Source organism: Panulirus ornatus, chromosome 63, assembly GCF_036320965.1.
Source record: "Panulirus ornatus isolate Po-2019 chromosome 63, ASM3632096v1, whole genome shotgun sequence".
In the NCBI taxonomy this organism is placed as follows: Eukaryota; Metazoa; Arthropoda; class Malacostraca; order Decapoda; family Palinuridae; genus Panulirus; species Panulirus ornatus.
Genome location: NC_092286.1, coordinates 25,954,477 through 25,966,976, shown reverse-complemented (window position 1 = coordinate 25,966,976; position 12,500 = coordinate 25,954,477).

The window sequence follows — 12,500 nt, the reverse complement described above, 5'->3', positions numbered from 1 at the left end:
TCGTATCTTCGTGGTCAAGGGTCGTATCGTTGTGTTCAAGGGTCGTACCGTCGTGTTCTAGGGTCGTACCGTCGTGTTCAAGGGTCGAACCGTCGGGGTCAAGGTCGTACCCTCGTGTTGAAGGGTCGTATCGTTGTGTTCAAGGGTCGTTACCGTCGTGTTCAAGGGTCGTTACCGTCGTGTTCAAGGGTCGTTACTGTCGTGTTCAAGGGTCGTATCGTCGTGTTCAAGGGTCGTACCGTCGTGTTCAAGGGTTCGTACCGTCGTGGTCAAGGTCGTACCCTCGTGTTCAAGGGTCGAACCGTCGGGGTCAAGGGTCGTACCGTCGTGTCAAGGGGTCGTACCGTCGTGTTCAGGGTCGTACCGTCGTGGTTCAAGGGTCGTACCGTTGTGGTCAAGGGTCGTACCTCGTGGTCAAGGGTCGTACCTCGTGGTCAAGGGTTCGTATCGTCGTGTTCAAGGGTCGTACCCTCGTGGTCAAGGGTGTATCGTCGTGTTCAAGGGTCGTACGTCGTGTTCAAGGGTCGCACCGTCGTGTTCAAGGGTCGTACGTCGTGGTCAAGGGTCGTACCGTCGTGTTCAAGGGTCGTACCGTCGTGCTCAAGGGTCGTGCTGTAGGGTCGTACCGTCGTACTAAGATGGTCAGTATTGGTACATAGCGAATGTCCGGGCATGAGCGGTGTGAACCCTGCTGTAGGGTCGACCCGTATATATATATAGTATATATATATATAAATATATATATATATAATAAATATATGATTTGAAAGATGTTTGAACGGCTCTGTGTAAACACCTTAATATATATATATATATATATATATATTATATATATATATATATATATATATATATATATATATATTTGAAAGATGTTTGAAACAAGAGCTCTGTAGTAAACACCTTACATGAAACATGTTTCAAACTCTTACAGGAAGTGTTGAATGAACCTGTGTTTCACATTATTATTATATTATTATTATTATTATTATTATTATTATTATTATTACTATTATTATAAAGTTTCAGGAGTTATATTGATGACTTTATAAATGAACAACATTATGAGTGAATATGTTGTTAAATTTAACATAGAATATTACCAGTTACTGATGTTAACATGGGCCATTATACCATGTTAACCAGAGGTCAGGTACACATAGGAAGATGTGGTTAATATGATGTATAGATCATGTATCATCATCATCATCATGTGGTGTATGATGATCATCATCATGTGGTGTATGATGAATGACCAGCTGTGAGTGAGTGAGGTGAGTGAGATGGACCTGACCAGCTGTGAGTGAGTGAGGATGGACCTGACCAGCTGTGAGTGAGTGAGGATGGACCTGACCAGCTGTGAGTGAGTGAGTGAGTGAGAATGGACCTGACCAGCTGTGAGTGAGTGAGGATGGACCTGACCAGCTGTGAGTGAGTGAGGATGGACCTGACCAGCTGTGAGTGAGTGAGGATGGACCTGACCAGCTGTGAGTGAGTGAGGATGGACCTGACCAGCTGTGAGTGAGTGAGGATGGACCTGACCAGCTGTGAGTGAGTGAGGGAGTGAGAATGGACCTGACCAGCTGTGAGTGAGTGAGAATGGACCTGACCAGCTGTGAGTGAGTGAGGATGGACCTGACCAGCTGTGAGTGAGTGAGGATGGACCGACCAGCTGTGAGTGAGTGAGGATGACCTGACCACTGTGAGTGATGAGGATGGACCTGACCAGCTGTGAGTGAGTGAGGATGGACCTGACCAGCTGTGAGTGAGTGAGGATGGACCTGACCAGCTGTGAGTGAGTGAGGATGGACCTGACCAGCTGTGAGTGAGTGAGGTGAGTGAGGATGGACCTGACCAGCTGTGAGTGAGTGAGGATGGACCTGACCAGCTGTGAGTGAGTGAGTGAGTGAGGATGGACCTGACCAGCTGTGAGTGAGTGAGTGAGTGAGATGGACCTGACCAGCTGTGAGTGAGTGAGGATGGACTGACCAGCTGTGAGTGAGTGAGGATGGACCTGACCAGCTGTGAGTGAGGATGGACCTGACCAGCTGTGAGTGAGTGAGTGAGTGAGGATGGACCTGACCAGCTGTGAGTGAGTGAGGATGGACCTGACCAGCTGTGATGAGTGAGTGAGTGAGGATGGACCTGACCAGCTGTGATTGAGTGAGTGAGGATGGACCTGACCAGCTTGAGTGAAGGGGGAGTGAGGATGGACCTGACCAGCTGTGAGTGAGTGAGAGGATGACCTGACCGCTGTGAGTAGTGAGTGAGATGGACCTGACCAGCTGTGATGTGAGTGAGTGGGATGGACCTGACAGCTGTAGTGTGAGGATGACCTGACCAGTGTGAGTAGTGAGGATGACCTGCCACTGTGAGTATGTGAGGATGACATGCCAGCGTCGATGAGTGAGATGGACTGACCATGTGATGAGATGGACCAATATTGTGAGGAGTATAACATATCTTGGCCAGTGAGGTAATGAGGTGTATGTCATACATGTTTCTCCTCATTATGTATGTCATACATGTTTCTCCTCATTATGTATGTCATACATGTTTCTCCTCATTATGTATGTCATACATGTTTCTCCTCATTATGTATGTCATACATGTTTCTCCTCATTATGTATGTCATACATGTTTCTCCTCATTATGTATGTCATACATGTTTCTCCTCATTATGTATGTCATACATGTTTCTCCTCATTATGTATGTCATACATGTTTCTCCTCATTATGTATGTCATACATGTTTCTCCTCATTATGTATGTCATACATGTTTCTCCTCATTATGTATGTCATACATGTTTCTCCTCATTATGTATGTCATACATGTTTCTCCTCATTATGTATGTCATACATGTTTCTCCTCATTATGTATGTCATACATGTTTCTCCTCATTATGTATGTCATACATGTTTCTCCTCATTATGTATGTCATACATGTTTCTCCTCATTATGTATGTCATACATGTTTCTCCTCATTATGTATGTCATACATGTTTCTCCTCATTATGTATGTCATACATGTTTCTCCTCATTATGTAGCTCATGTCCTCTGATCAACATGTTCTTCCTTCATAGTAGATGTATGTAGCATACATGTTTTCATATGTTTCTAGTTCATTTTATGTCATTTCTTCATAGTATGTCTACATGTTTCTTATGAGACATATTTCATTAGATGTCAACAGTTTTCCATTAGTATGCATACATGTTTCATTAATTCATCATGTTCTATATGTATCAATGTTCTCTCATATGTTGTATACATGTTTCTCATATGTGTATACAGTTCTCATTTGATGTCTATTTTTCTTATGTAGTCATCTGTTCTCTCATTAGATGCTAATTTTTTCATTATGTGTAAAGTTCTCATTATGTTGTCTAATTTCTTCATTGTATCTACTGTTTCCCTTGTATGTATAAGTTCCCTATATGTATGTCATAATTTTCTCTAGTTGATACGTTCTCCCATTAGTGCTACATTTCTCATTATGTATGATAAGTTTCCTTGTTGTCAACATGTTCTCCTATATGTTGTCATAATGTTTCCTTATTATGTATATGTTTCCTCAGGATTGTATGTATAATGTTTCTCTCATTATTAGTCATACATGTTCTCTCTTAGTATGTCATAAGTTTCTCCTCATATGTATGTCATGTTTTCTCATTAGTATGTCCTACATTTTCCTCATTATGTCATACATGTTTCTCCTCATTATGTATGCATACATGTTTCTCCTCATTATGTATGTCATACATGTTTCTCCTCATTATGTATGTCATACATGTTTCTCCTCATTATGTACGCCTCACTTCCTGCTGGATCAACATCCTCTCAGATAGACCTTCGAGATAGATAGAGATGCGCGATAGATACACAACGAGATAGACAGAAACAGACGATAGATTGTGTCTGGTTTATATATATTACCAGACTGGGCGTGGTCATGTAATGTTTATGATAGATAACATGATTTATATATATAAACTCTGGCCAGACTGAACTTCTTGGGGGGGGGAGCTAGGAACTGTGTCACATGTGACCCCCGTTTTCTTTTTGTATCATACAGTAAACTTAATATGAAGCAGCGTAGAACACTGGATGTGTGTGTGTGTGTGTGTCTGTGTGTGTGTGTGTGTGTGTGTGTGTGTGAGCCTAGGCACTGAATCACGTGACCTGTGAGGTCATCATCATTATATATATGAAGGCACGACAGTATACTTGACCTGGTCAGGTCAGGTCAGGTCATCGCTAAATATGTAAATCAAAACATTGTTGTTTACTTTCGCCGTAATTTTCCCGCCAAAATTTCCGTCGTGTATTTTTGGCGGGAAATCCCGTGACGGATCAGCTGACGAGATGTAAACAAACCATGGCGTCACGCATCAGCGTCTGGTGACGCTGTGTCGTGCGTCACACACCCCCCCCCCACCACCACGTGTACTGTACCCGACTGTAACTTTGCTAGTATGCAAATGAGACGACTTGGCTTTGTATTACATAATAGTTACATAAGAATGATGTTGTATCATCAGCTGGCCAGGGATGATGACTGGGGCGGGGAAACACTGAGGTACGACCCTTCACTACGAGGGTACGACCCTTCACTACGAGGGTACGACCCTTCACTACGAGGGTACGACCCTTCACTACGAGGTACGACCCTTCACTACGAAGGTACGACCCTTCACTACGAGGGTACCACCCTTCACTACGAGGGTACGACCCTTCACTACGAAGGTACGACCCTTCACTACGAGGGTACGACCCTTCACTACGAAGGTACGACCCTTCACTACGAGGGTACGACCCTTCACTACGAGGGTACGACCCTTCACTACGAGGGTACGACCCTTCACTACGAAGGTACGACCATTCACTACGAGGGTACGACCCTTCACTACGAGGGTACGACCCTTCACTACGAAGGTACGACCCTTCACTACGAGGGTACGACCCTTCACTACGAGGGTACGACCCTTCACTACGAGGGTACGACCCTTCACTACGTGGGTACCACCCTTCACTACGAGGGTACGACCCTTCACTACGAAGGTACGACCCTTTACTACGAGGCTACGACCCTTCACTACGAGGGTACCACCCTTCACTACGAGGGTACGTACGACCTGCACCTGGCTGCCTGCCACGACCCTTGCGGACGCTGGCCTGACCTGAGACTTAACCTTCAAGGTTCAGGTCAGAGGTTAGACCATCGTGTCCTGGGTCGTACCGTCGTGTTCAAGGGTCGTACCGTCGTGGTCAAGGGTCGTACCGTCGTGGTCAAGGGTCGCACCGTCGTGGTCAAGGGTCGTACCGTCGTGGTCAAGGGTCGTACCGTCGTGGTCAAGGATCGTACCGTCGTGGTCAAGGGTCGTACCATCGTAGTCAAGGGTCGTACCGTCGTGGTCAAGGATCGTACCGTCGTGGTCAAGGGTCGTACCCTCGTGGTTAAGGGTCGTACCGTCGTGGTCAAGGGTAGGGTCGTACCATCGTGGTCATGGGTCGTATTGTTGTGGTCAAGGGTCGTACCGCCGTGGTCAAGGGTCGTACCCTCGTGCTCCAGGGTCGTACCGTCGTGTTCAAGGGTCGTACCGTCGTGTTCAAGGGTCGTATCGTCGTGGTCAAGGGTCGTACTGTCGTGTTCATGGGTCGTGCCGTTGTGTTCAAGGGTCATACCGTCGTGGTTAAGGGTCGTACCGTCGTGTTCAAGGGTCGTACCGTCGTGTTCAAGGGTCGTACCGTCGTGGTCAAGGGTCGTACCGTCTTGTTTAAGGGTCATACCGTCGTGATCAAGGGTCGTACCGTCTTGTTCAAGGGTCGTACCGTCGTGATCAAGGGTCGTACCGTCGTGGTCAAGGGTCGTATCGTCGTGGTCAAGGGTCGTACCGTCGTGGTCAAGGGTCGTACCGTCGTGGTCAAGGGTCGTACCGTCGTGGTCAAGGGTCGTACCGTCGTGTTCAAGGGTCGTACCGTCGTGTTCAAGGGTCTGCCACCAGCTGAGTGGACAACAGAAGATGTGACAACAGGTGAGAGTCCTGGAGGCTGGCAGCTCTCACAACATGGTTGCCATGGTTACCGGGAATAATGTCTCTCTCTCTCTCTCTCTCTCTCTCTCTCTCTCTCTCTCTCTCTCTCTCTCTCTCTCTCTCTCTCTCTCTCTTCTCTCACCTCTCACACTCACTCCCTCACTTCTGATGCCTCTCTCCCACCTCTCACTCCCTCCCACTCACTCCTCCTCCAGACTCACTCCCTCTCTCCCCTCACAACCCCCTTCCCACCCAGGATGGTTCTCAGCTCACTAGTGCTTCATCATCATCATCATCATCATCATCATCATGATGTAGTCCACGAAATTGACCCAGTTATTAGGTCTCCACCGTCCACACTGACCTGACCTGACCTGAACCTGACCTGACCTGACCTGACCTGACCTGAACCTGACCTGACCTGACCAGTTGTGGGCAGTGTGACAACGACTGGAGGAATGTTGCACTTTCTTCCTTTGTTCCTGGCGCTACCTCGCTCATGCGAGAAACGACAATGAAATGTAAAGAAAATGTACTATGGTTGTATTTGTGTGGACATACACACACACACACACACACACACACAGGGCAAGGTTGCAGCGCTACGTGCAGTAGCAGGGAAGTGTGGACACCATTGGAGTGTTCCTTCATGAGGAGCACGTGACCTGGGTGACCTGGTGAACATGTGTTCATGATGAACAATAACAACATTATGTGATAATTGTGGTTACGATGATTGGACTGGTACAATGATCATTATGTCTTGTGTGGGTCAATAATAATGATCATTATTGACTCAAGGCTGATCATTACTGCTACTGCTGCTGGTGTGGTTGGCTCGTTAATGATGGTTAACCTAATTAAGCCAACTTGTGTTGTGCTCAACCCTCGTCACCAGCAACACTCGGCCCACGGTTCACCCAGCTCTTCATCACGCTCCTCCTCCTCCTGCCACCATGTATTCCATACCAACTTTACCCCACGATATATATATATATATATATATATATATATATATATAATATATATATATATATATATATATTATATATATACATTACAAGATATTAAGTATGTAATGACGTATATTAATGAGTTAGTAAGGTAATATTATATCATCCACACGAAGGAAATAATGTAATTGACACAAATGTAATCAAGATCTTACATTATCTCGCTAATAATTAATGTAACCAGTGTTGGAGAACCAGGTCATCATGGTCATCACCTGGTCACTACCAGTGTTGGAGAACCAGGTCATCATCATCATCATGGTCATCACCTGGTCACTACCAGTGTTGGAGAACCAGGTCATCATCATCATGATCATCACCTGGTCACTACCAGTGTTGGAGAACCAGGTCATCATCATCATCATGGTCATCACCTGGTCACTACCAGTGTTGGAGAACCAGGTCATCATCATCATCATAGTCATCACCTGGTCACTACCAGTGTTGGAGAACCAGGTCATCATCATCATGGTCATCACCTGGTCACTACCAGTGTTGGAGAACCAGGTCATCATCATCATGGTCATCACCTGGTCACTACCAGTGTTGGAGAACCAGGTCATCATCATCATCATGATCATCACCTGGTCACTACCAGTGTTGGAGAACCAGGTCATCATCATCATGGTCATCACCTGGTCACTACCAGTGTTGGAGAACCAGGTCATCATCATCATGGTCATCACCTGGTCACTACCAGTGTTGGAGAACCAGGTCATCATCATCATGGTCATCACCTGGTCACTACCAGTGTTGGAGAACCAGGTCATCATCATGATGTCATCACCTGGTCACTACCAGTGTTGGAGAACCAGGTCATCATCATCATGGTCATCACCTGGTCACTACCAGTGTTGGAGAACCAGGTCATCATCATCATATGGTCATCACCTGGTCACTACCAGTGTTGGAGAACCAGGTCATCATCATCATGGTCATCACCTGGTCACTACCAGTGTTGGAGAACCAGGTCATCATCATCATGGTCATCACCTGGTCACTACCAGTGTTGGAGAACCAGGTCATCATCATCATGGTCATCACCTGGTCACTACCAGTGTTGGAGAACCAGGTCATCATCATCATGATCATCACCTGGTCACTACCAGTGTTGGGAGAACCAGGTCATCACATCATGGTCATCACCTGGTCACTACCAGTGTTGGAGAACCAGGTCATCATCATCTCATGCTCATCACCTGGTCACTACCAGTGTTGGCGAACCAGGTTCATCATCATCATGGTCATCACCTGGTCACTACCAGTGTTGGAGAACCAGGTCATCATCATCATCATGATCATCACCTGGTCACTACCAGTGTTGGAGAACCAGGTCATCATCACTGGTCATCACCTGGTCACTACAGTGTTGGAGAACCAGGTCATCATCATCATCATGATCATCACCTGGTCACTACCAGTGTTGGAGAACCAGGTCATCATCATCATGGTCATCACTGGTCACTACCAGTGTTGGAGAACCAGGTCATCATCATCATGATCATCACCTGGTCACTACCAGTGTTGGAGAACCAGGTCATCATCATCATCATGGTCATCACCTGGTCACTACCAGTGTTGGAGAACCAGGTCATCATCATCATGGTCATCACCTGGTCACTACCAGTGTTGGAGAACCAGGTCATCATCATCATGGTCATCACCTGGTCACTACCAGTGTTGGAGAACCAGGTCATCATCATCATGGTCATCACCTGGTCACTACCAGTGTTGGAGAACCAGGTCATCATCATCATGGTCATCACCTGGTCACTACCAGTGTTGGAGAACCAGGTCATCATCATCATGGTCATCACCTGGTCACTACCAGTGTTGGAGAACCAGGTCATCATCATCATGATCATCACCTGGTCACTACCAGTGTTGGAGAACCAGGTCATCATCATCATGGTCATCACCTGGTCACTACCAGTGTTGGAGAACCAGGTCATCATCATCATCATGGTCATCACCTGGTCACTACCAGTGTTGGAGAACCAGGTCATCATCATCATGGTCATCACCTGGTCACTACCAGTGTTGGAGAACCAGGTCATCATCATCATGGTCATCACCTGGGTCACTACCAGTGTTGGAGAACCAGGTCATCATCATCATGGTCATCACCTGGTCACTACCAGTGTTGGAGAACCAGGTCATCATCATCATGGTCATCACCTGGTCACTACCAGTGTTGGAGAACCAGGTCATCATCATCATGATCATCACCTGGTCACTACCAGTGTTGGAGAACCAGGTCATCATCATCATGATCATCACCTGGTCACTACCAGTGTTGGAGAACCAGGTCATCATCATCTGGATCATCACCTGGTCACTACCAGTGTTGGAGAACCAGGTCATCATCCATCATGGTCATCACCTGGTCACTACCAGTGTTGGAGAGAACCAGGTCATCATCATCATCTGGTCATCACCTGGTCACTACCAGTGTTGAGAACCAGGTCATCATCATCATGGATCATCACCTGGTCACTACCAGTGTTGGAGAACCAGGTCATCATCATCATGGTCATCACCTGGTCACTACCAGTGTTGGAGAAACCAGGTCTCATCATCATGGTCATCACCTGGTTCACTACCAGTGTTGGAGAACCAGGTCATCATCATCATGGTCATCACCTGGTCACTACCAGTGTTGGAGAACCAGGTCATCATCATCATGGTCATCACCTGGTCACTACCAGTGTTGGAGAACCAGGTCATCATATCATGGTCATCACCTGGTCACTACCAGTGTTGGAGAACCAGGTCATCATCATCATGGTCATCACCTGGTCACTACCAGTGTTGGAGAACCAGGTCATCATCATCATGGTCATCACCTGGTCACTACCAGTGTTGGAGAACCAGGTCATCATCATCATGGTCATCACCTGGTCACTACAGTGTTGGAGAACCAGGTCATCATCATCATGGTCATCACTGGTCACTACCATTGTTGGAGAACCAGGTCATCATCATCATGGTCATCACCTGGTCACTACCAGTGTTGGAGAACAAGGTCATCATCATCTATGGTCATCACCTGGTCACTACCAGTGTTGGAGAACCAGGTCATCATCATCATGGTCATCACCTGGTCACTACCAGTGTTGGAGAACCAGGTCATCATCATCATGATCATCACCTGGTCACTACCAGTGTTGGAGAACCAGGTCATCATCATCATCATGGTCATCACCTGGTCACTACCAGTGTTGGAGAACCAGGTCATCATGATCATGGTCATCACCTGGTCACTACCAGTGTTGGAGAACCAGGTCATCATCATCATCATGGTCATCACCTGGTCACTACCAGTGTTGGAGAACCAGGTCATCATGGTCATCACCTGGTCACTACCAGTGTTGGAGAACCAGGTCATCATCATCATCATGATCATCACCTGGTCACTACCAGTGTTGGAGAACCAGGTCATCATCATCATCATGATCATAAACCTGGTCACTACCAGGTTGGAGAACCAGGTCATCATCATCATGATCATACATGGTCCACTACCAGTGTTGGAGAACCAGGTCTCATCATCATCGGTCAATCACCTGGGTCACTACCAGTTTTGGGAGAACCAGGTCCATCATCATCATGACTCACCTGGTCACTACCAGTGTTGGAGAAACCAGGTCATCATCATCATGGTCATCACCTGGTCACTACCAGTTTTTGGAGAACCGGGTCATCATCATATCATGATCATCACCTGGTCACTACCAGTGTTGGAGAACCAGGTCATCATCATCTCATGGTCATCACCTGGTCACTACCAGTGTTGGAGAACCAGGTCATCTCATCATCAATGGTCATCACCTGGTCACTACCAGTGTTGGAGAACCAGGTCATCATCATCATGAGTCATCACCTGGTCACTACCAGTGTTGGAGAACAGGTCATACATCATCATGGTCATCACCTCTGGTCACTACCAGTGTTGGAGAACCAGGTCATCATCATCATGATCTCACCTGGTCACTACCAGTGTTGGAGAACCAGGTCATCATCATCATGGTCATCACCTGGTCACTACCATGTTGGAGAACCAGGTCATCATCACATCATGGTCATCACCTGGTCACTACCAGTGTTGGAGAACCAGGTCATCATCATCATCATGGTCATCACCTGGTCACTACCCGTTTGAGACCAGGTCACATCATCAATGATCATCACCTGGCACTACCAGTGTTGGAGAACCAGTCATCATCATCATGGTCATCACCTGGTCACTACCAGTGTTGGAGAACCAGGTCAATCATCATCATGATCATCACCTGGTCACTACCAGTGTTGGAGACCAGGTCATCATCATCATGGTCATCACCTGGTCACTACCAGTGTTGGAGAACCAGGTCATCATCATCATAGTCATCACCTGGTCACTACCAGTGTTGGAGAACCAGGTTCATCATCATCATGGTCATCACCTGGTCACTACCAGTGTTGGAGAACCAGGTCATCATCATCATGTCATCACCTGGTCACTACCAGTGTTGGAGAACCAGGTCATCATCATCATCATGGTCATCACCTGGTCACTACCAGTGTTGGAGAACCAGTCATCATCATCATGATCACACCTGGTCACTACCAGTGTTGGAGAACCAGGTCATCATCATCATGATCATCACCTGGTCACTACCAGTGTTGGAGAACCAGGTCATCATCATCATGGTCATCACCTGGTCACTACCAGTGTTGGAGAACCAGGTCATCATCATCATGATCATCACCTGGTCACTACCAGTGTTGGAGAACCAGGTCATCATCATCATGATCATCACCTGGTCACTACCAGTGTTGGAGAACCAGGTCATCATCATCATGGTCATCACCTGGTCACTACCAGTGTTGGAGAACCAGGTCATCATCATCAAGGTCATCACCTGGTCACTACCAGTGTTGGAGAACCAGGTCATCCATCATCATGATCATCACCTGGTCACTACCAGTGTTGGGAACCAGGTCATCATCATCATCATGATCATCACCTGGTCACTACCAGTGTTGGAGAACCAGTCATCATCATCAATCATGATCATCACCTGGTCACTACCAGTGTTGGAGAACCAGGTCATCATCATCATGATCATCACCTGGTCACTACCAGTGTTGGAGAACCAGGTCATCATCATCTCATGTCATCACCTGTCTCTGTTGGAGAACATCATACATCGGTCATCACCTGGTCACTACCAGTGTTGGAGAACCAGGTCATCATCATCATGGTCATCACCTGGCCACTACCAGTGTTGGAGAACCAGGTCATCATCATCATGGTCATCACCTGGTCACTACCAGTGTTGGAGAACCAGGTCATCATCATCATCATGGTCATCACCTGGTCACTACCAGTGTTGGAGAACCAGGTCATCATCATCATGGTCATCACCTGGTCACTACCAGTGTTGGAGAACCAGGTCATCATCAT